This window comes from Lampetra fluviatilis, chromosome 52 (genome assembly GCF_964198595.1).
Source record: "Lampetra fluviatilis chromosome 52, kcLamFluv1.1, whole genome shotgun sequence".
In the NCBI taxonomy this organism is placed as follows: Eukaryota; Metazoa; Chordata; class Hyperoartia; order Petromyzontiformes; family Petromyzontidae; genus Lampetra; species Lampetra fluviatilis.
Window position 1 is genome coordinate 5,705,876 of NC_136326.1, and position 23,956 is coordinate 5,729,831.

Here is a 23,956-nt window from a genome sequence, read left to right on the forward strand (position 1 = left end):
ATCCTCACTGACACGAACTGGGCACACCCGTGCACTCCAATATCATTACCATCGTCACCGCCTGTCAACTCCAGTCAGATGTGTTACTGAGCAGTGGATGCTGTCTGCGGCCCCTTGCTGCCTCCCTGGAATTCCGGAGAGACGCTGAGTTTCATGCCAAGTTCAGAATAGAAAACGTGGTGATGGAAACGCGCGCTGCAAGTTCAACAGCCCAGGTTTATCGTCATACGGTCTGACACTCGTCTGTGTTGTGCAACAAAATTGCAAGAAATTATCTTGGAATTTTACACGCGAACTATGTTATAAGGGGGTGCCACGGTGGAGAGATGTTAACTACATAGCCTGATATACAGGAGGTCGAGGGTTCGATCCTGACACCTGCATACTTGGAGTTTGCATGTCTCTCTCTCCGTGGTCGCGTGGATTTTTCTCCAGGTCCACCGGTTTTTCCCTCCACGTTTAGAATCCACATCACGCATTTAGGGTATTTGGCTGCTATAAATTCCCACGTGATGATTCTAGATTTGAAGCTTTCGTGACTGCAAGGATTCATACTCTTAGGTTTTTTCACTTGATGCAGTAAATTTAGCTGTGACGGTCCCACCTGATGACGGAGACTTGTGTTGCCTCCGAAACGTCGTGATTTATTATTTTATTTATATTATTACTTCTATTAATTTTATTTTTTACCTATGTGGCTTTACCGAAAAAACCTAAGAGTATGTATCCCACGTGATAAGCCGCGTCTCATCCCATGCATAGCTACATTAAAAAGGAAGCAAATACACCTTTACGAGGAACTTTTAAATCATCCAGATTTAAAACTCAATTCTTTAGAACTTATTTTTGTGTTTAGTTTGTTGTCCTTTCCCTGTACCTCCGATTAGCACGGTTGGCCACGTACATTGCGAAAGTAAAAAATGCATATGTACATGATGACGAAGATTGTGATTTTTTTGTTTCAAAGAGAAATATGTTGGCCACGTCACTGAGGTTCAAAGCCTGTGCCACGAGTGACTGTGCTCCAGAATCAGAATATTTATACTGGAGGAATCCGATTAACGATAAAAACTATTTTTCACAGATGTCCACCCTTCAGACGCCGCCCACTGACCTGCCGCTGCTCGTGAGTTTGTGGGGAGGCCGTTGACAATTGGAGAGCGGTGGGCGATGTGAATCGCGCCAGTCGTCCGCGCTCCAGGATCTGGCGTCGCCGTCGACTCCGTGCCGGGTTTTGCCGAAGTCCCCTTCACCAGCGGTGGAGATCGCGTTCCCAACGAAGGGTCACAGGAGTTCACCCGGGTTTCTGCGAAAGGCAAACACGACCAGCTTTGCACGAAGCGTCGCGATCACACAACCAAAACCCGGGGCCGCGGACACGCTCTGCAAGTGGCGGGTATCCGTTCGAGCAAATGGTTGCCAGAGGATTCCCGCACCTCCGATTGAGTTCCCATGCAGAACAAGGGATGAACGTACAGCGTAACTGGTTTTGGCAAGTGCTGCAAATTACTCTAAATTGATAACTCGTTTCTCAATTTAAAACTCGTTTGTTTATAACAAGTATTTTGTGTTTAGTTTGTTGTCCTTCCCCCGTATGTCCGATTATCACGGTTGGCTACGTACTGTGCGAAAGAAGCTCTACATTCATTCTAGATTTGAACCTTTCGTGACTGCAAGGATTCATATTCTTAGGTTTTTTCGGTAAAGTCACGTAGGTAAAAAATGTTTTTAATAAAAGTAAAATAAAAATAAAATAAAAATCACGACGTTTCGGAGGCAACACAAACTTCCGTCTTCAGGTGGAACCGTCACAGCACAATAGCTGTATCAAGTAAGAGGGATACAGCTATTGTCACAGCACAATAGCTGTATCAAGTGAGAGGGATACAGCTATCGTGCTGTGACGGTTCCACCTGAAGACGGAATCTTGTGTTGCCTCTGAAACGTCGTGATTTTTATTTTATTTTATTTTTATTTTACTTTTATGAATTTTAAGTTTTTTACCTACGTGACTTTACCGAAAAAACCTAAGAATATGCTCTACATACATTTGGGCGAGATTACCGGAGGTGGGATTTGTGACGATTTCATTATTATTATTATTCTTGTTATACGGAGACAACAGAAAATAAATAGTACACCACGTGGCTTTACACTGCGTCTAGCTGCACATGCGTCTCAAGACACTGCACAGAAACAGTGGGCATATTGATTTTGTCGAGAGAAGCGGTCGGTCATAGGCAGAGGAAGAAATAAGTTCCGAGACTGGGCGTGGACGGCGGCTAGGAGTGGACATCATGGACCGTCGAGGGGCAGGGAGTTCCAAACTATGTGGGGGCATCTTCTTGGTTCTTTCGGCAAAGTCACGTAGAAGGGAAATAATAAAATAATAAAAATAAAACATAAAATAATTCTCACGACGTTTCGGCCACAACGCAAGCAGCCGTCCTCAGGTGAAGAACAGGTCTGTCGGGGCAGCAGAGGAGAATGATTATTATGACAATGACGATGATAGAAACGATGATGACGATGATGACAATGATAATGATAATGACGATGATGATAGTGATGATCACGATGATGACAGTGAGCAATGATGATGAATTGATGGTGATGACGACAATGACAATTATGATGTTGACGGTAGCAATGATGACGTCGATGCTGATGATTGTGATGACGCCATTGATGATGATGATGATGACGATGATAACAATTATTCGTTCATTCAAGTTGCTGAGTCAAAAACACTGATCAGGATTCGAACTCGTATCTCACGATCTTGAGCTCCGCCCCCCACCCCTAGGCTGTGATTTGCATGAGCTGCTTTGCCCTTCGCTCGATGTTCAACGGCCGGCTTTTCATTCATTTTTTACCCAAAACAAATTTCCAGGATGTGCAAGTGAGGTGTGTCGCGTCTGTTTATGCACCGTTGCCACGGAGACCCCTAACAAGGTCACACGGGTCACCGACGCCTTCTCACCGCGACAGGGCAGGCTGCAGCACCCGTTCCACTTCAATTCCAGACAACATGATAATCATTACAGCACTGTGCTGTGTAATGCTATAAAGCGAAATACTTAACAAAGTCACTGGTCCTTTTAACGTCACAACTAAATGTGAGCATCCATTGGACCCTTTTGCCAGTATCAGAATAAGAATAGGTTTTACCCTTTCTGGCAATACAACAACATATGTTCAAACACCAAACAGATACCTAGAAACGATGATAACCCAGCTTAAATATACGCTGCCAAGCCTGGTGGTGCCCATTCAGACGCTGTCTTTCTGGCAGACCTGTTCTTCACCTGAGGACGGCTGCTTGCGTTGTGGCCGAAACGTCGTGATAATTATTTTATTATGTTTTATTTCTATTATTTTATTATTTCCCTTCTACGTGACTTTACCGAAAGAGCCAAGAAGATGAATCCCTGCAGTCACGAAAGCTTAAAATCGAAAGATACCTATTTCAAAGCATTAAGTTTGAATTAACCACACGTACATATGTAGGGGTCTTACGGAGGAAATATGTGTCGAGCTGATATGTATGGGATCCTACGGGAAACTAGCACAGTGGGCGGGGCTACGTCAGTCCACGGGCAGGTGCCCTCTACGACGTCCGCGCTTCGGACATTACGATCCCCTGGGGCCCCACCCCTCAGGGAGGGGGATGTATAAAAGGGGAATGTATCGGGGGGATAGGGAGAGTTGGGTTAGCTAAGAAGAGAAGACGGAAGACGTCCGAGATAGAGCCCTGGTCTCCCCCTGCTACGCCGTCCTTGTCAGGACCGCGCAGGCTCGAGCCAGTGGCGTGGTGCCAGAGCCAGAGCCAGTGTTGGTCTGGACTCTGAGTACCGGGCCCGACTGACCAGTGTCGGGCCAAGATAGCCTCCCCTAGTCCACGAGAGGAGGACTCTGAGGCAGGCTAGGGTTAGCTAGGAGGTGTGTCCTCAGATAGACGGGTGAGGGGGCCGATACCCCCTCAAGTGTGTATGTCACAACGTTTGTTGTAATAAACCTCAGTGTGCCTCAACCCCGGGTGTCAACCTGTATTCGACGGTACTACATCTGGCGTCAGAAGTAAACAACAACGAACATAGACACGCGCCGAACAGCTCGGGCCGGGGTGCAGGAGGCGGAGGACACCGCGGGAAGTGCGGTACCAGAGACAACGAGCAGCCGGGACCGAATGCGTCCTTACCGGGGCATCGGGAGGAAGGGGAGTTGCTGTCCGACGGGCTGCGGCTGGCGCACGCGAGGTTGGCGGAGCTGCTATACGCTGCTGCCGCCACACTCGAGACCATCACTCGGCTGGGGGCTGCTGGACCACCGCGAGGCGAGGACAGCCGACGGCCGTTGCACCTTCCCGCCATTTCTACCGACGGCACTTTTGAAAGTCCCGCCATCGCCGCAGCAGCTGCCGAGGGCGTGGCCAACCTCAACTTGGGGTCCGACATCGACTCCGCTGGAGCTGCCGCGTCACCGCCTTCGGACGGAGCGTCACTATCTGCGCGACAGGCGATTACAGCTGCCGTTCGTGCTGACGCTCGGCCGAGTCGCGGGGACATCAAAGTGCGGCCCTCCACGGCGGTCGCTGCACTACACCAAAGGCTGCCCACGCTGAAGGAGTTTGTGGCTGAGGAGGGCGACTGGGGGGGATTTCAGCGGCGCTTCCTCGCGCATCAAGAGATGGCGGGGTGGTCAGACGACGAAGCCCTCTGCGCACTACCGGCGCTCCTTGACGGCGACGCCCTCGCCGCTCTTACGTCCGCATCGAGGGACAAGCGCTCTACTCTTCAGATGGCGCTGCAATTGCTGGCTGGGGTTTACGGACCCTCGGCGGAGTGTAGGCAGCGATTCTACGACCGCCAGCGGGGTGCGAAGGAGTCGCCCCTCGCCTACCGTACCAGCCTTCTGGCGCTCGCAAAGACGGCCTTCCCTCGTATGGATGACCAAGGCGTCGACGCCATGGTCACCGAGAAGATCCTTCTGCTGGCGGACGACCTGGACGTCGCCATCGTCGCGCAGGAGGACGTGGAGATGGGTTCCCTCCAAGCGGCGCGGCTCCTCCACGCCAACCTCCTGTCGCAGCGAAGGAAGGCCAGCAGGGCAGCTGCCGGCCGTACGGTGGCTGCCGTCACCTCACCGACGGAGGAGGTCTACGCCGCCGACTTCCGACAGCAGCAACGGATGGGAGCACGGGCGGACCGGGATGGCCCGACCCGCTCCGACCGCCCGTCTTCACCACCTGCGCTCCCGCGCTGCTATAACTGCGGCGTCCGGGGCCACGTCGCCTTGGGGTGCCGTTCCCCTCGACAGCGGGGGACGACGCCTCGCCGGGACGCCGGCCCTCCTCCTCCTCCTCCTCCCAAGCTCCACCGACATGACCCGGCGAGTCGCGGCACCCCACATGCTTGGCCAAAGCACACACCCGTTACACATGTACACACCGCAACGAACGGGGGGCCAACATTGCACACCATGGGGCCAACACGAACCACTATGGGGACCGAATTCGAACCCGCCCAGTGGTCCGTGTTGGCCCATCGCGTTCTAGCTGCGCCGTCGGGGTCGTCGGCCGTAGTAAGGTATATTGACGGGGTCGAAGTGCGTATCCTCGTCGATACAGGTGCGTCGGCAACCATCATTTCGGAACTAATATACAACATTCTCCCTGTCCAAAGTCGTCCCTTGCTACCGGTTAATGTGCCATTCTACGCTGCTAACGGGGGCTCACTGGGTATCATGGGGCAGATTCGCGCGCAAATTTCGATCGGTGATATTAAATTGTCCGGCCCTATTTTTGTGTCCTCCTCGCTGGCGGTTCCGTGCCTGCTGGGGACGGATTTCTTGGGCAAAATGCCGATTCGGATCATGATTAATCAGGGTTGCATTGAACTCCCGTCGGGACGGCGGATGGCGTTTTTGCCTTCCCCTACTACGGATCGCTCGGCGCTCGCGACGGTACCCGCGTTTGTAGTTCAGACGGTTCGCGTGCCGCCGGGGGCACAAATGTTGGTACCCCTGAAGCTTCGTAGGCCCTTCGCTAAGGGTGTTGGGGACCAGAGTGTCCTGCTCGGCCCATCTAGGGCTGGGGTTAGCGGGCCGCATTTGATTCCCGCTCAGACCATTGTAAGGGGGGACGGGGACCCCTTCATCGCGGTCCTCAATGTGGGGTCGCAGGCCGTGGTAATTCCCCAGGGGACCGTGCTTGCTCACGCAACGCCGGTGCCCTGTGAGGAGTCTGTCGCAAATCACGTGCACGCTGCCACTCTGCCGACTCCACATTCGGACACCGATGAAGGGTGGCTTGAGGCGCTTTGTGCGGGATCGACGGACCTGTCGGATATAGAGCGTCAAAAACTTAGGACACTATTGCGCGAATTTGCCGATATGTTTAGTCAAAACAAATTCGATCTGGGCTGCACCCATTTGCTGCGTCACCATATTGATACTGGTGACAGCGCGCCCATACGCCAAAATCCCTTCTGGCTGAGTCCCGCCGAGAAGGACCATGTCAAATCGGCTGTTGATGACATGTTAGCCGCCGATATCATTACTCCCTCTACCAGCCCGTGGGGAGCACCGATTGTTCTGGTAAAGAAACAGGATGGATCGTTGCGGTTTTGCGTCGATTTTCGCTGCCTCAACAAAATTTCCGTTGCTGACGCATACCCGCTTCCCTGTATTGATGAATCGCTCGACGCCTTGGCGGGGGCGCGATTCTTCTCCACATTGGATTTGCTTTCGGGATTCTGGCAGCTTCCTCTGGACGATGAATCTAAGCCTAAAACCGCATTCCGTACGCCACATGGTCTCTTCCAATTTAACCGGTTGCCGATGGGATTACACTCGGCGCCGGCGACTTTCCAGCGATTGATGGAATTGGTTTTGGCTGGATTGCAGTGGGATTCGTGTTTAATCTATTTGGACGACGTTATCGTCTTTAGCAGAACATTCGACGAGCATCTCCAGAGGTTGCGGGCCGTTTTCCTCAAAATCCGGGCTGCTAATTTGAAATTTAAACCCCAAAAGTGTCATTTGTTGCGCGAATCGGTACGTTATTTGGGGCACATCGTAGGGCGCTCGGGTATTGCTACCGATCCCGCCAAAACGCAGTGCGTCAGCTCCTGGCCGACTCCCACCTCGGTGGGAGAGGTCAGGAGCTTTGTTGGTTTCGCGTCATACTACCGACGCTTTGTCGCGGACTTTGCCACCATTGCTAAACCCCTGCACGCTTTGACGTCAAAGGGGGTCCGTTTCCATTGGGGACAGGAGGAGGAGGCTGCGTTCCGCTCACTTCGGGACGCTCTGGTTAATGCCCCTCCCCTGATTTATCCCGATTTTTCAAAACCCTTTGTGCTCGATACTGACGCGAGCAACACAGGTATTGGGGGCGTGCTGTCCCAGGTGGTCGAGGGTGTCGAACGGGTGGTCGCGTACGGTAGCCGAGTGTTGTCTCCAGCGGAGCAACGATATTGTGTCACGCGTCGGGAACTGCTGGCAATTGTCTACTTCATCCAGCAGTACCGGCCGTATCTGTACGGACAGTGTTTCACCGTCCGTACAGACCATGCAGCGCTACAGTACGCCCTGCGAGTCCAACAACCATCGGGACAATTGTCTCGATGGCTGGAGGTTCTCCAGGATTTTGATTTTCAGACCACGTACCGTAAGGGCGTTCGCCACACCAACGCGGACGCCCTGTCACGCATGCCGACCACCCCCGAATGCGCATGCCTCCTGGGGTCGGGTCGGTGCAGGCATCCTGCTGAATTGCCTGTCCCGGTCTTGGCGGCTGCTGATGACGCAGCATCAATGACAAATTCTATCGCACAACAGGGTTCTGATTCCCTGTTGGGGTTGCCTGCTACGGAATGGGGCCGGTTGCAAATGGAAGATACTTCCCTCCTTGCGTTGCGCCGCCGCGTCAGGGACCGGGGGCGGGGGAGGGGTGATGCCGACGCATGGGAAATGCTCGGTGGGTTGTTAATGCATTGGGACGGGAAATCCCATCGCCACCGGCTGGTGGTCCCTTCGGGGTTACGGGGTAGGGTGGTGTGGGCCGCTCACGAGCGCCTCCTCCACCTGGGTACCCAAAAGACCCTGGCCTTGCTCCAACTTGATTTCTTTTGGCCGGGCATGACAAGGGATGTCGGGGATCTATTAGGATCGTGCCCTAGATGTGCGCAGCGCACACCACCAGCGAAGGAGTCGAACCCGCCCCTGCAATCTATCAGGGTTTCCCGGGTGAACGAACTCGTCGCGCTGGACATTCTAGGACCGTTCCCCGCCACCCCTAGGGGAAATAGGTATTTGCTAACCGGGGTTGAATATTTCACGCGCTGGCCTATGGCCTGGCCCCTGGCCAACCAGTCGGCGGCAGCCATCGTGGAGGCCTTTGTCCAGGGATACGTCCTTGACAAAGGTGCTCCCGAGAGGCTGCTGACCGACCAGGGTAAAAATTTTTCAAGCAAATTGCTCAAACAGGTCTGTGACATCCTTGGCACTAAAAAGATTCGCACCTCTCCATATCACCCACAAACCGACGGGATGGTCGAGCGGTTGCATCGTACCATCACGTCGATGCTGTCGCAGCACGTTTCTGACTCACAGACGGATTGGGATTTGAAAATTCAGGGGGTCCTGTCAGCATACCGGTTGGCCCCCCATGCTGCGACGGGATTTTCCCCCTTTTTCCTTATGTATGGCCGCGAACCGGAGCCACCTGTTCAGGCCCAACTGCAGATCCCGGCGCCGCAAGGAAAAACTCAATTGGCCGAACATGTTAAATTCAACCTGCAAAAATTAACGGAGGCTCGGGATGCTGCCATGCAGAATTCTGCCAGGCGGCAGAGGGCTAATGAGCGCCTCAGAATGGGTCGCGCGCATGTAATACAGTGGAAGCCGGGGGACAGGGCATGGTTGCACTGTCCCCAGGTACCGCTCGCGTCCTCTAAACTGCTGCGACCGTGGCGGGGTCCCGTCGAGGTGGTTGAGGTCCTGAGACCTCAGTGCGTGCGCATTCAATGGGGGAGGCGCCGGTGGTTTGTACACCCTGCCAGGCTAAAACCCTTCGTTGCGGTGCGAGATCCCACTACACACGCGCGTGGCCAAGCGTGTGGGGGGCGTCCGACTCAGAGGGGTCTTCTCCGTTGCTCCCGCCTAACGTGCTGCCGGCTGTCCCACCCCCAGGCGCACCGGGAGTGACGGGCTCACGCCCGACGACCCCCGCAGGTGATGCTGAGGGTCTTGCGACGCCGGCAACAGACTCGCTCTGTGATGAACACCTGCCGGCCAACGACCTGCCGGCCGACGACCTGCCGGCCGCGCCTGTCCCGTGTCACGGGCCTGCGGCGAGGACGCGCGCAAAAATGCGCAAACTCTTGTGAAAAAAAAAAGAGAAGAAATTTTTTTTTTTTTTTTACGTCTTTTGTGGCTTCTCTTTCCGGTGTACATTCGCATGTTGTGCTCACGGTGTGGGGCGTCCGTGCTGTGTTCCCGGCACGTGCCGCGCTGCGTTGTACGATTATTGGGTGTGTGTTGTGTGTGTTGTGTGTGTTGTGTGTGTTGTGTGTGTTGTGTGTGTTGTGTGTGTTGTGCGTCTTCTGTGGGGGGCTGGGGGGGGGACTCCAGGTAAAGAAACACGTGTATATACGCTCGTCCTACGGTTTTCGTATTTATTCGCGGGGGGGGTTCGTCGGGTTATTTTTTTCTTCCTGTTGTTCTTCTCATTGCGTTATTGTTGGAAAAAAATGAGGCACACGCTGGGGTATCGAGGGCTGAATAAACTTTTATTGTCGATGTTGCAGCCGGGACGGCTGCGAGCTGTACAGGGGGGGGTGATGTAGGGGTCTTACGGAGGAAATATGTGTCGAGCTGATATGTATGGGATCCTACGGGAAACTAGCACAGTGGGCGGGGCTACGTCAGTGCACGGGCAGGTGCCCTCTACGACGTCCGCGCTTCGGACGTTACGATCCCCCGGGGCCCCACCCCTCAGGGAGGGGGATGTATAAAAGGGGAATGTATCGGGGGGCTAGGGAGAGTTGGGTTAGCTAAGAAGAGAAGACGGAAGACGTCCGAGATAGAGCCCTAGTCTCCCCCTGCTACGCCGTCCTTGTCAGGACCGCGCAGGCTCGAGCCAGTGGCGTGGTGCCAGAGCCAGAGCCAGTGTTGGTCTGGACTCTGAGTACCGGGCCCGACTGACCAGTGTCGGGCCAAGATAGCCTCCCCTAGTCCACGAGAGGAGGACTCTGAGGCAGGCTAGGGTTAGCTAGGAGGTGTGTCCTCAGATAGACGGGTGAGGGGGCCGATACCCCCTCAAGTGTGTATGTCACAACGTTTGTTGTAATAAACCTCAGTGTGCCTCAACCCCGGGTGTCGACCTGTATTCGACGGTACTACACATACATACATGCAAACACACATGACCTGATAATACATGCATTGTCTTCGTAACTGATTGGCCCACACCAGACAGCCTTCTTTATGGCCTAGTCTCACCAGTGTCACACCAGAGAACGCCAAAAGATGAACAGCACAAAGGCAATGCAAAGTATTAATCGGTCGGGTTGAGCAGTTATATCTACGGGACCTTTCTCCCAATATTCGATTAACATCCAAGTGAATCTCTGAAACAGGTATCTATTTGATGGTTGAAATCTTATAACGCATGTGTTTATCGCCAGAAAGCGTAAAGCCTATTCTTCTTAACATTTTTGGATTAAGAAAGTATTAGTTCTCTAGATTTGAAGTTTTCGTGACTGCAGGGAAACACACGCGCTTGTGTTACGCCCGAAACGTCGTGATTTAATTCATTTTATTTTATACCCACGTGACTTTACCGAAAGAACCAAAGACTATTAGTTATCTGTGTCACGTTTGAAAGAAAATTTGCCCCGAGGGGCTAAAGGCGCAGCTCTGATATTGCTTTATGCTCATGCCACTGCTGGCGGAAGGACGTGCAGCAAATAAGTGCTGCTTACTGCTGGCCGCTTGGCATTTTGGGCATTGGGCACAGCCGTGCTGTGCAAGCGTGATGAAAAAAAAATCATATATTTTAAATCTATTATCTCTATCATAAATGCCCGGCATTCCATCAACTAAATGATAAATGCCTTTCAGAAGGCATGAAACAAAGAGTTATGGAAAGCGAAACCCCCCCCCCCCCCAGATGTGGGGGTAAAAAGTTGCTTTAACAATATTCGAAATAAATTTCACTCCCCCACCCCCAACAAAGACATTTCTTTTGTAGGTATATATACCTACACACCCTACATACAATAGAGTCAGTAGTGTCTGCACACATTGGGGGGGGGGGGGGGCAGAACAGAAGATGAAATCATTGGGGGCGAAGGGCAAGAAACCCTCCGAATTAGTGGTGCTTGTGGTGGTGGTGGTTGTGGTGGTGGTATTGGTGGTGGTCGTGGTGGTGGCAATGGTCGCGGTGGTGGTGCCGATGGTGGTCATGGTGGCGGCGGTGGTTATGCTGGTGTTGGTGGACGGTGGTGGTGCTGGTGATGGTGGTGGTGCTGGTGATGGTGGCGGTGCTGGTGGTGGTTGTGACGGCGGTGGTAGGGGGGGAGGGGGGCACCTGAAGCGTTGTAGCAGAACGCATCGAGGCGCGCCGTGGAGATGGGGTCGAGCACGACGCCCGTGAGGTTGTGGGCACACTGGGGCAGCGGGCGCACACGCGGCACGGCGCTCACACCACCCTGCACCCAGCCGCTCCTGCAGCCCACACCCGGTGCATACGACAGAGCCACAACAACAACAACCATAGCAATACACGTCATAACAAGTGGATGCGTTGTTCCATCGAAAAACTCAGAGGCGTGGAGCCAGAGCTGAACGTTTCTCTCATGCTGGCCTACATGGGTGATAGCCTGAACAGGTGAAAGCCTGAACAGGTGGGAACCTGAACAGGTCAAAGCCTGGACAGGTGAGAGACTAAAATCAGGTGAGAACCTGAACAGGAGAGAGACTGAACCAGATGAGCGCCTGGACCAGGTGACAACTTGGACCAGGTGAGAGTCTAGACCAGGTGAGGGCCTGGACAGGTGAGGGCCGGAAGATGGATGATAGTGGCTGGATACTGCTGCTGCTGCTGTTGCTGCGTGTGTGTGCAGCAGTGTGTGGGTAGCGGTGGTGTAGCGGTTAGCGCTAAGCTGCGCTATGAACCCGTCGACCCGGGTTCGATTCCCGCTCACGGCCAACACCAGTGACGAATATCTGAACCGGTCCTGGGCCTCACCTAGGTTGACTCAGCCTCAAATGAGTACCTGGTGTGGTGTGTAAACATCGCCACTGGGGAGACAAAGGCGGTCGGGCGTGGTGCTGGCCACCCACCCCTTCGTGTACCGTTCCGGCCTTCATAGGTGCTCGCTAACAGCACTTGCCCCTACAGTTTATTAAGGCTATACGGGGGATCTTTGTCTTTTTTGCGTGTAGCAGTGTGTGTGAGAGAGAGAAAGTTCCAGACGGCTGCTGCCGGTCGTGGCAGCAACAGCCAGGACGGAAAGTGCTTGGCTGTGGGTGCGTTCATCAGCAGATCGTGCGATGAGCAGCACATGGTGCGATGATGAACTCCGTAGGGTGTAGCGGTTTACCGCGGGCAGGGTGGAGTGCGAAGGGTGGAGAGCTATGGCCGAGAGATTGTTGAGAGACAGAGAGGTGTCAAAGGATAGCAATCTTGCGCTCGATCCTTGACTTGATGTGCAAGCCAGTACAAGGTTTTGTAGCGTAGACATGGACACCATATGATCACACATCATGCATCAGTTGATTTTTTTTTTATGAAATAAAATAATAAGAATGATTAGTGCTAATGATTTGTTATTGATAAGAATTGCACTGCTTTCAGTTGGGGTGTCGCAGAGCACCGTACACAAAGACAAAGATCCCCCCATGTAGTCTGAACAAACTGTTGGGGCAAGTGCTGTTAACGAGCACCTACCTATGAAGGGCGGCACGGCACACGAGGGAATGGGTGGCCAAACACCACGCCCAGCCGCCTTTGTCTCCCTCGTGGCGATATTTACTACACATCGCACCAGGTACTCGTTTGAGGCTGAGTCGACCTAGGGACCGGTTCAGATAATCGTCACTGGTGTTGGCCGTGAGCAGGAAATGGAACCATTGTCGCCAGGTTCAACGCACGTACGCACGCACACACAACATCAACCGCCATTCGCCACTAAGTGGCGGTGACGTCACCACGACGCTTGTGCCAGGCTATGTGCACCTTGAGGCCACGTGAACTGTCGAACGCCCGCTGGCAGGAGGTCACGGGGCAGACCCAGCAGGTGCCACGGGTCGACTGACTGAGGTGACCGAGATGACTGGCTGATGGACCACCTATGCCCCCTACTGTGCCAACTTGCTGTGCTTTAGACACACACACACGCTCACACACACTTGCACACACACGTGCACACACACACACACGTGCACACACACACACACGTGCACACACACACGCTCACACACACGCTCACACACGCACACAAAGGTCCCCCGTATAGCCTTAACAGACTGTAGGGGCAAGTGCTGTTAGCGAGCACCTATGAAGGCCGGAACGGTACACGAGGGGGTGGGTGGCCAGCACCACGCCCGACCGCCTTTGTCTCCCCAGTGGCGATGTTTACACACCACACCAGGTACTCATTTCAGGCTGAGTCGACCTAGGGGAGGCCCAGGACCGGTTCAGATGATCGTCACTGGTGTTGGCCGTGAGCAGGAATCGAACCCGGGTCGCTAGGTTCATAGCGCAGCGCACTAACCGCTACACTACCGCTCCCCACACGCACACACACACGCTCACACACACGCGTACACACGCGCGCACACACACGCGCACACACACGCACGCACACACAAACGCTCACACACACACGCACACACACACGTGCACACAAACACGCGCACACACACGTGCACACACACACGCGCACACACACGCGCACACACACGTGCACACACACACGCACACACACACCCTCAAGGGCGAGCCACGGACCTGCACACCTGAAATCCGTGCGCGTTCGCGTTGCGCAGCTGCTCCAGGGTGGCGAGTTCTGTGACCGCAGCGCGGCACAGCGTCCACGCGTCCTCGAGCGAGAGGCGGTAACGACCGCGCGGTGACTCGGCGTGCACCACCCCCATCACGGCACACGGCGTGAGCGCTGTTGGTACACACAAAGACAAAGATTCACACCCCCCCCCTCTCCAGTGTAGCCTCGACAGGCCGTCGGGGCAAGTGCTGTTTTGTAGCTGCGATGGATGGCACGCGTGGGCTGGCTGGGTGGTCGACACCGTGCCCAGTCGCCTTTGTCTTCCCCCAGAACATTTCAAAGAGACAAATTTGCCTTCCAACAGAGGTTTTTTTTTGGGTTAGATCGCGTAAATGTATAAATGTGTCGTTAAACCCACCACCACCCGACACAGCCAACGAGTAAGGGTTGTCACGTAAACAGAACGTGGCCAATTCGTCACTAGTACAGCACTAGTGTATAGTGTAGTGTATAGTTTAGTGTATAGTAGTGCAGTGTATAGTAGTGTAGTGTATAGTGTAGTGTATAGTAGTGTATAGTGTAGTGTATAGTAGTGTAGTGTATAGTGTAGTGTATAGTAGTGCAGTGTATAGTAGTGTAGTGTATAGTGTAGTGTATAGTAGTGTAGTGTATAGTGTAGTGTATAGTAGTGTATAGTGTAGTGTATAGTAGTGTAGTGTATAGTGTAGTGTAAAGTAGTGTAGTGTATAGTGTAGTGTATAGTAGTGTATAGTAGTGTAGTGTATAGTGTAGTGTATAGCGTAGTGTATAATAGTGTATAGTGTAGTCTATAGTAGTGTACAGTGTAGTGTATAATAGTGTATAGTGTAGTGTATAGTGTAGTATACTAGTACAGCACACCGGTGTGTTAGAGAGCCAAGCCACGACATTTACGTATCTGCCTCTTTACGTACATGAATCATCGTTATTACTTTACACATCACATCAGTCGCACGCCCCCTGCCTTCTGCGAGCGCATCATTTCAGCGGCAGTGATTCAACAAGCATCAATAGACAGTCGACCCGAGGCTCGACATCCAGTCTCCCTTGAAGGGATATTGGGAAAGAGGCGTTGCAGTCTGCGTATTTTTGGCTCCGCTTGCGTTCACCACAATGATGCCTTCAATCGGTTATTTTGACTTAGAACGAACGACTCAGAGAGCGGGCAGGAAGGGATTGGCTCCATCACATCCGCACGTTTCCTTTCGCCGGGCAATGTCAGAGCAACAGTTGTGGATTTTTTTGCATGCTGTACGTGGTGTTGTTTCTGGTAGGCTTTCGCGACCAATATTATTCATAATCAACTTTTTGAGTTTAGATCGCGTTATTTATAAATGTGTCGTAACCCTCCACCACCCGACACGGCCAATCAGTAAAAAAGTGTCACGTTGACAAAAGACAAATAGTTCACTGCTTTAGCCCAACGGTGTGTTGAAGCGTGGAACCACAACATTTACAATTTGTCTTTTGTCAACGTGACACTTTTTTACTGATTGGTCGTGTCGGGTGGTGGAGGGTTATGACACATTTATAAATAACGCGATCTAAACCCAAAAACGTTCATTATGGACAATGTATGTGTTGCCCTTGATATGGAAAGGCATGTCAGGGGGCAAGAGGCCATGCTAGTGTAATGCGGGCGTAAACGGCCTCGCGGATATGACGTCATGGGGGGGAGGAGTTAGGTCACGTGTGAGAGAGGGGTGAGGTCTTAAGGGAGAGATACCGGAAGAGACGGGAGAGTGTGGGAGATAGAGTTAGAGTGAGGCCACGCAGGGCGGAGGTTGGAGAGTGGCGAGATCGCCACCCACGCAGGGTAAGACTCGGCACTGTCGGCCAGCGGTGACCGAGCACGGAGGAACGAGGAGCAGCGGTGGAGCTGCAGTGAGGGCAGCCGGAGGACTGCACAGGGGATCTGCAGCGGAGCTGCAGAGGCGAGGAGGCTACGGGAGCGAAGGCAGCTGTGGGGCTGCCAAGCGGAGAGGCTCTGAGCGAGGGCCGTGTGGGACAAGTGTAAAGAACCCGAATAAAGGACAACGGAGACAGACCCAGTGATCGAGTCCTTTATTACACTAGGATGTCATGCTGGGGTTTGAGACCGCCCATTTCACTCTCCAGGTCTCCCTCGATCTGTTTCGTTTTGCGCGATTTCGCGTTGCGTACGCGGCAAACTTGTTTCCACCCAAACTTCGCCGTGTTATGCGGTTTGAAATCAATCCACATGCGGCTATGCGGTCGGACGTGGGACGACATCAGAGGTCGCAAACAGGTTTTGATTCCTTACCCGTACCCGTACCCGGCCGCACCAGGGTCGCAAATGGGTACCCGTACCCGTACCCAGCCGGGTATGGGTACCCGTTCCCTACCCGTACCCTACCCGAAATGAGTGACAAACGGTGACTCACCAGTGACTAGCGGCCTACCCGTACCCGGCCGCACCAGGGTCGCAAACGGCTACCCGTACCCGTACCCGGTCGGTTACGGGTAGCCGGGTATCGGGTAGGGTACGGGTATCGGGTACCCGGTTGCGACCTCTGGACGACATTGTGCCGGCTATGTGTACTGTGTGTGTGTACTATGTACTGTGTGTGTATTATGCGTACTCTGTGTGTACTGTGTATGTACTGTGTGTAAACTATGTGTACTGTGTATGTAGTGTGTGTATACTGTGTGTGTACTATGTGTGTGTACTACTGTGTATGTAGTGAGTCTATACTATGTATGTATACTGTGTGTGTACCGTGTGTACTGTGTGTGTACTGTGTGTGTACTCTGTGTACTATGTGTGTGTACTGTGTGTAAACTATGTGTACTGTGTGTGTGTACTGTGTGTGTACTATGTATGTGTACTGTGTGTGCACTGTGTGTACTGTGTGTGTACTGTGTATACTATGTGTACTGTGTGTACTGTGTGTACTGTGTGTACTGTGTGTGTAGTGTGTGTACTGTGTGTACTGTGTGTACTGTGTGTGTGTACTATGTGTACTGTGTGTGTACCGTGTGTACTATATGTGTGTACTATGTGTGTCTACTGTGTGTGTGTACTGTGTGTACTATGTATGTGTACTGTGTGTGTACTGTGTGTGTGTACTGTGTGTATATTATGTGTACTGTGTGTACTGTGTGTGTGTACTGTGTACTATGTGTATTGTGTGTGTACTGTGTATGTGTACTGTGTACTATGTGTACTATGTGTATTGTGTGTACTGTGTATGTACTGTGTGTGTGTACTGTGTGTGTACTATGTGTACTGTGTGTGTACCGTGTGTACTATGTGTGTGTACTATGGGTGTCTACTGTGCGTGTGTACTGTGTATGTACTGAGTGCTAATCGACAGACAGCCGCCTTCTCGTGCCGTTTCGTTTTGCGCGCCAATTTTCTGGAACGCATCTACTACTTACTACTGCCGCATACATCGAGGGGAAAAACCTCTACTCAGAAACCCAGTTTACTTCAAACGGTGACCGAGATTGCCATCTCTGATGTACAAAAAAAATCAGGACATATCACGATAAGAAGATACATCTGACAGTGTTGGAAGATACGAGAGCTAAATATAAAAGTATTGTCTTGATTGGCTTCAGACATAAACGGAGACTTTGAACGCCCCTTGGGAAGAGTGGTGGATTTCTCCAGGACGACTGCAGTCTTCACGACGAGAGGACGGCTCGTGGGAAAACCAGGAGCGGAGACAACGTGGTGATCAAGCATGGACATACAACACCCACGATCGGTACGGCATGGGGAAGGCCTTCGTTCAACAAATTATTTGATGATGATGTTGCTGCTGCTGCTGATGATGCGTTGGCAGTGGTGCATAAGCATAGCTAACCAAACCACTCAGCACACCCGTTAACAGCACTGTGTGGTCTTAAAAGAAAACAAAAATATTACAGACGACGTTTCAGGCAATGGCCCTTCTTTCTAGCACGTAAACAAAGAGGCTGGAGAGATAGAGTGGACGATAAGAACTAGCGACTTGCACTTGATTACACCACGGGCTTTTGATGAGAATTTAAAAATATTCTGATGACCATATTTGAAATTGGCGTTTGAATTGTTACACTGATCGCTACACTAACAGTTACACTAATAATTACACTAACAGTTACACTAACAGCAACACTAACAGCTACACTAACAGCTACACTAACAGCTACACGCAAAGTTACGGAACCAATCCTTTGCTATCGATTATTTATGGCAGCGTGGCCTCCGCCGGTGCAACTTCACCCAAGTGAGGGCCCTCTTCTTGAGACGTCTCACGGACACAGCAAATGTCCACTCTCAATTAAGTGCTGCCCCCTTGTGTGTGCGCGGATACAATGAGAGGTGGCGGTAGAGCTCCCTCCTTGGGCCACCACTCCGCCGTGAGTCTCGACCTCCGAGTTTTCGTCCTTTCGAGTCGTGGACGCATCCTGCCCAAGACACCCCCCCCCCCCCACTGGCTTGTCTGAACAGTCCGTGTGATCTCTACAATAAGAATCAGTGCTTAATAACGAATTCCATGCATACATAAGCCAAATTGCTCCTTATTCCTGCTTGAAAGTCTACATAACCTACTTTCCGACGACGCACGAATGGAACCCAGAAATGCATATCCGATGGAGATTACGTTATTCCATTGTTCCAAAATTTTTTTGGGGCTAACCCAGGAAGGGTTGCCACCTCGGAGGTACACAAATCCGGGGGCTCTGTCAACTTCCAATAGATGCATGGGCTGGAGGGTGCCACTGATTAAAAAAAAAATCTAGATTTTCTTAACGTCCCAAAAAAAAACTGATTTCCCTTCAGGGATAGCCACCTTCAAAGTGAAGGCGAATGCCTGAATGAAGGAAAAAAAACCCAGGACGGGTGGCAACCTCATCGCCAAGCCGCTGTCAAAATAACCGTGGCGCTTTCCTCTGTTTGACCTCGCGAGGAGGGGAAAAATAGCTCCGTCTCCCGTGACAACGTACCTCGCCAATTTCCTCCCCATAACATTGCACGGAAACAGGCACAGGCCTCCACGAAGCAACGCGGCGTTTCCACGAGGTACACTGCGATTTGATGTATATGTGGGTCAAGCCATTGGTGTGTGTGTGTGTATTATATAATAATAGTACAATACTGGCTTTTAATGTATGTGTGTATGTTGAACTTCTTGCGCACCGTACGTAACCCACCGTGCAAATCGGAGGTGCGGGAAACTATAAAAATGATACTCTTACAGAACTACAGTACTTTAATATGCTTTTTGAAAATGTCTCCCATTTCATTTCGCCACGTCCTATCTTTCCCAAAATGCTTTGCTCGTGTCGTCTCTGCAGTGTCCGCTCATTTGATTGTTTTCACAAATTCTTCTACGTTAATACACCTCTAACGTGCCTTATAATGGGTTAGTTTATAACAATATTGCCGGAGCACTGGTTAGTGCTATGCACCATGACCTCGGTGACCCGAGTTCGAATAACGGCCACGGTTAACATCAGTGGCGAGTGCTCTCAATTTATAAATCAATGGACAGTCCCTGGGTGCCACCCTCCCTCCCTCCAACCACCCTTCACCAACCTACACTCACCAGAGTGGTGAAGTATGGTCAAACAACCTCCATGACCGACATGACAGGGTTGATGCCTTCATCTAGCAGTGGATTGCAAAAGCGCCGTAAAATATCGTTATTTATTACTACAGTTAGTTCAATGTGTACCGATTCATTGGTCATCGATAACTATCATGCTGCTTCCAACATTATCAGTCGATCCGGCGAAACCGCTCCAAAGGCTGTAACCGGTTCAGTCGAATCGGCAACACGTGCGTGGAAAAAAAAGTAGCTCTGCTTGATGTCAGTGTCAAATATTATTAAACGCTGCACTGTACACTACGTACAATTTAAACAATGAAAATACTGCACGTACATACATCACCCCGTGATGCAGTCTTCGAGATTGGAGTGGTACGGCACAGTAAAATACAGTGACTTTTTTTACTGTATTAGGATGTTTATTTATGCAAATTTCGCATAGGAAACTAATTTAAAACACGAAAAAAACACATAACAACACCTAAAAACACGTCATACAGAAATGTGCAAAAACAACGTTTTTTAATAATAAGGATTAGTGATTATCCGGCGTGTTTGATAATCCCCCCAATCCCCTCTCCCCGAATAATCGATGATCTACTGTATTTTCATTGCTTTCAAAAGATTCCAAGCAGACAATGTTGAAAGGGGGAAATGAAGGTGTCATCAGCTTGGGTGAATGCAGGAGACAACAGCTGCCAATGCGAACAGATGACACTCCAAATCGCAGTTTCCTTCACCGATCTCGATTTGTGGTGTGCAAGGTTTGGCAGAGATATTTTCTGATTTGCCGAGCTGGGCATAGCCAACTAAAATGGTGTTAGTTTATGAAATGAAGTCCTGCTGTTCGCTAATGAAATTTATCCCTGCTATTAGTGAATACGAAATGAAGTCCTGTTGTTAGTTAATACATTTACACCCTGGTAGTTAATTAAATTAAGTTCTGCTATTAGTTAATGGAATTTATCCCTGCTATTAGTTAGTGAAATGAAGCCCTGCTATTAGGTGATGAAATTAAGCCCTGTTGCTAGTTAATGAAATTACGTCATGCTATTTTAATGAAATTAAGTACTGCTATTAGTCAATAAAATGAAGCCCTGCTATTGGTTATTAAAATGAAACCCTGCTATTGGTTGTCAACAGTGGCTCTCTTATTGATAGAATCATCCCCGTCATATGAATGTAGAATTTCCACCACTGGCTTGATGCTCATTGGAGCAGGAAATCCATCTGACTTTCGACTTATAACTATCAAAATTGCAAAACTACTGTAATATGTGTATTGTGGTTGCATTGCGACTAGTAGCAAAACCCATACTCCCAGAGAGGAAGTGAATTTGAGCTCTGGGGCAAATCCCATGATGATGAACACGCGTCTGGAGTTTCTTAGCAAGGGTTGAATCATCGCCTTTTCTCGCGCACAAGCACACACACATCCAGCCGTCTTTGCTGGGGAGAAGAACCGTTGGGGCCTCAGTGGGAATAGACTTGTAACATTTGCAAAAATACATCCACTTGACCATGATGCACAGTCATGTGCTGGGAAGGCGACCTTTGAAATGTAATCCGTCTCTGATTTCTGACTACTTGCAGGTTCTAAAAGTGGTGTAATGTTAGAACGTACTTGGCCTTGTCAGGGTAACGCAGATTCATGGAACTTCCACCAATATGTTCTCTCAACACAAAAGTGATTTGTTGATTGGGGATCATCTCCTGTTTACGGGCGAGTTGTGGAAATTTAACATTTCTATAGGGAGGGGTGGGGTGCGAATATATCCAAAGCACAACCACTGTTGACTTCGCCACAGCGTGGTAGTGATTTTAATTACCCCCGATAGGATGATGGGACTTAATCAGCCCCCCGGCCAGGAATTCAAATCACAACTTTCCGATGGATGAGCCGCTCGCGTTGCTGCTCTGCCACGTGGCCGCGATGAATCAATTGGATACGGCAGTTCCGGCAAATATGTTTCGAACATCACAAGCAACTGTGTTTTTTGTTGTATCCATGGCACACCACGAGATGAGTTGAGTCAAGGACGCAATGGGAAAAGGAACAGTAAAGAGAGAAGACAGAAGATAAAGGATGATAAACGAGAGGCCGATGATGGAGAAAGAGCCGAGAGATGGGAGCGAAGGGGTCGGGGAGAGGTGAGGATGAGGGAGGAGACTACAGCAGGGTACGTCCACGCTGCAGCTGCACGGAGCGGCGTCTGTTTTCACAGCGGGCGCCTGCGAGAGGGGAGGGGTTCAGAGTGGGGGTGGCCACACGGAAGCCACGTGATTCACGGGCAGCTTGAGATGAGTTTACTATACTGCGTAGATATTGTATGCTGTCATGTACAGTGAGGGAAAAAAAGTATTTGATCCCCTGCTGATTTTGTATGTTCGCCCACTGACAAAGAAATGATCAGTCTATAATTTTAATGGTAGGTTTATTTGAACAATGAGAAAAAGAATAACAACAACAAAATCCAGAAAAACGCATGTCAAAAATGTTTTTAATTGATTTGCATTTTAATAAGGGAAGTCCTCACTGTATGTATTAATTTATGTGGCTGCGTGACAGAGAAGCTTAGAGCAAACATTTGGAAGTTTACAAGTTCAAATCACCTTTTGAGTATCAACTGAGCCCATCATCTCTCCAGGGTCAATAATCGAGTACCATTTTGTAGGAAATCGGTATGTGATCGCTCATGTGACTACACTCGCCCCCGCCAAAGGAACATGGAATTTCCACCACCACTTCTATGTTATAGTCAGATGAGTACCACCCACATTTTTCAACAAGAAACCACGACCACCAACATCGATTACGATCATCTGAACCGGTCCCGGGCCTCCCCTAAGTCGACTCAGCCTTAAATGAGTTTCTGGTGCTGTGTGTGAACAAGGTAGTGCTGCCCCCCAACCCCAACTCGTGTGCCGTGCCGGTCTTCACCACAGTCGCTCGCTAAAAGTCTGCGAAGGCTACTTACTAAGCACACGAGGGGGTCTTAGTCTTGTAATTGTCAGCGCACCTGCGGTGTGGGATTGTGGGATGCGCGTCTCGACCGGCAACTCACAGTTGGGAGCGACTTCTGCGGCGGAGAAGCGGCAGTGGTGGACGTGCAAGAGGCAGAACATCAGCAGGACCCTCGAACACTCGGCGACGACGACGCCGTTGGGCATGTTGACCGATGTCCGCCTGCACCTTACACATATATATGTAACGCACGTTGAACTTCTTTCGCACCGCACGTAGCCCGACCGTGGATATTTGAGCGAAGATGCAAAAAGGCACTCAGAGTAAAGTGAGCGCGAACAGAGTCGGGGCTGGGCACGTCTCGCGCGAGAAGTCTACTAGGGTCGAGACGACGAACATCGCCCACCGCGCAGCAGCTGTCAAGAGATCGTACCAGTGGCGCAAAAAGAACACGGAGCGAGCTCGCGTGAGTGAGCGGCTGCCGGGGGGATGGGGGGGGTAGAGGATTCGTCAAGCGGAGTGATGCCGAGGGAGGTGGGAATGGGGGCGGGGGGGGCGTCAACAGCCCCCCCCCATTCAACCACGCCCCCCCCCAACCACGCCCGCCCATTCCGTCCGGTTCCACCCAAACGGACGCTCGGTCCGCAGTGGAGAGATGGGCGTCGCCCTGACTCACACCCTCCCCCCCCAGGCCGACACTGACCCCCTCCCACACCGACCCCCCGCCTCGTACTCAGAGCGCAGAGCCCCCACCACATGAAGGCGCTTTGAGTGAAGATCCGAGACGCGGACCCTTTAAGGCCAGCTGGCACGCCTGGGTTAAGGTCAACAACTCGCGATCCAATGCTGGATGGGTGGTGATGCTGGCACAGTGGTAAGTGCTAGGTCAGTGGTAGTTCTGGCTCAGTGGTAATGTTGTCTCAGTGGTAATGCTAGCTCAGTATTGGCTCAGTGGTAGTTCTTTACTCAGTGGTAACTCCATGGTCGTGCTGGCTTTGTGGTTATGTTGACTTAGTGGAAGTGCTGGCTGAAGACTGGTTCAGTGGTAGTGTTGGGTCAGGGGTAGGTCAGTGGTAGTGCTGGCTGAATACTGGTTCAGTGGTAGTGTTGCGTCAGGGGTAGGTCAGTGGAAGTGCTGGCTGAATACTGGTTCAGTGGTAGTGTTGGGTCAGGGGTAGGTCAGTGGTAGTGCTGGCTGAATACTGGTTCAGTGGTAGTGTTGGGTAAGGGGTAGGTCAGTGGTAGTGCTGGCTGAATACTGGTTCAGTGGTAGTGTTGGGTCAGGGGTGGGTCAGTGGTAGTGCTGGCTGAATACTGGTTCAGTTGTAGTGTTGGGTCAGGGGTAGGTCAGTGGTAGTGCTGGCTGAATACTG

At 51.4% G+C, this 23,956-nt stretch overlaps 1 protein-coding gene across 1 annotated transcript in view; it reads right to left on the reverse strand.

The window, feature by feature from the left end:
• LOC144949116 (uncharacterized) overlaps window positions 1-23,038 on the reverse strand; it is a 73,739-nt gene extending 50,701 nt beyond the window's left edge. The window contains exons 1-4 of the mRNA XM_078878970.1: window positions 22,684-23,038; window positions 14,029-14,186; window positions 11,597-11,733; window positions 1,115-1,306 (exon numbers count right to left, since the gene is read on the reverse strand). The gene's annotated coding sequence lies outside the window, so the exon portion shown is untranslated. The remainder of the gene's footprint in view (window positions 1-1,114; window positions 1,307-11,596; window positions 11,734-14,028; window positions 14,187-22,683) is intronic.
• Between the last annotated feature and the right edge of the window lie 918 nt (window positions 23,039-23,956).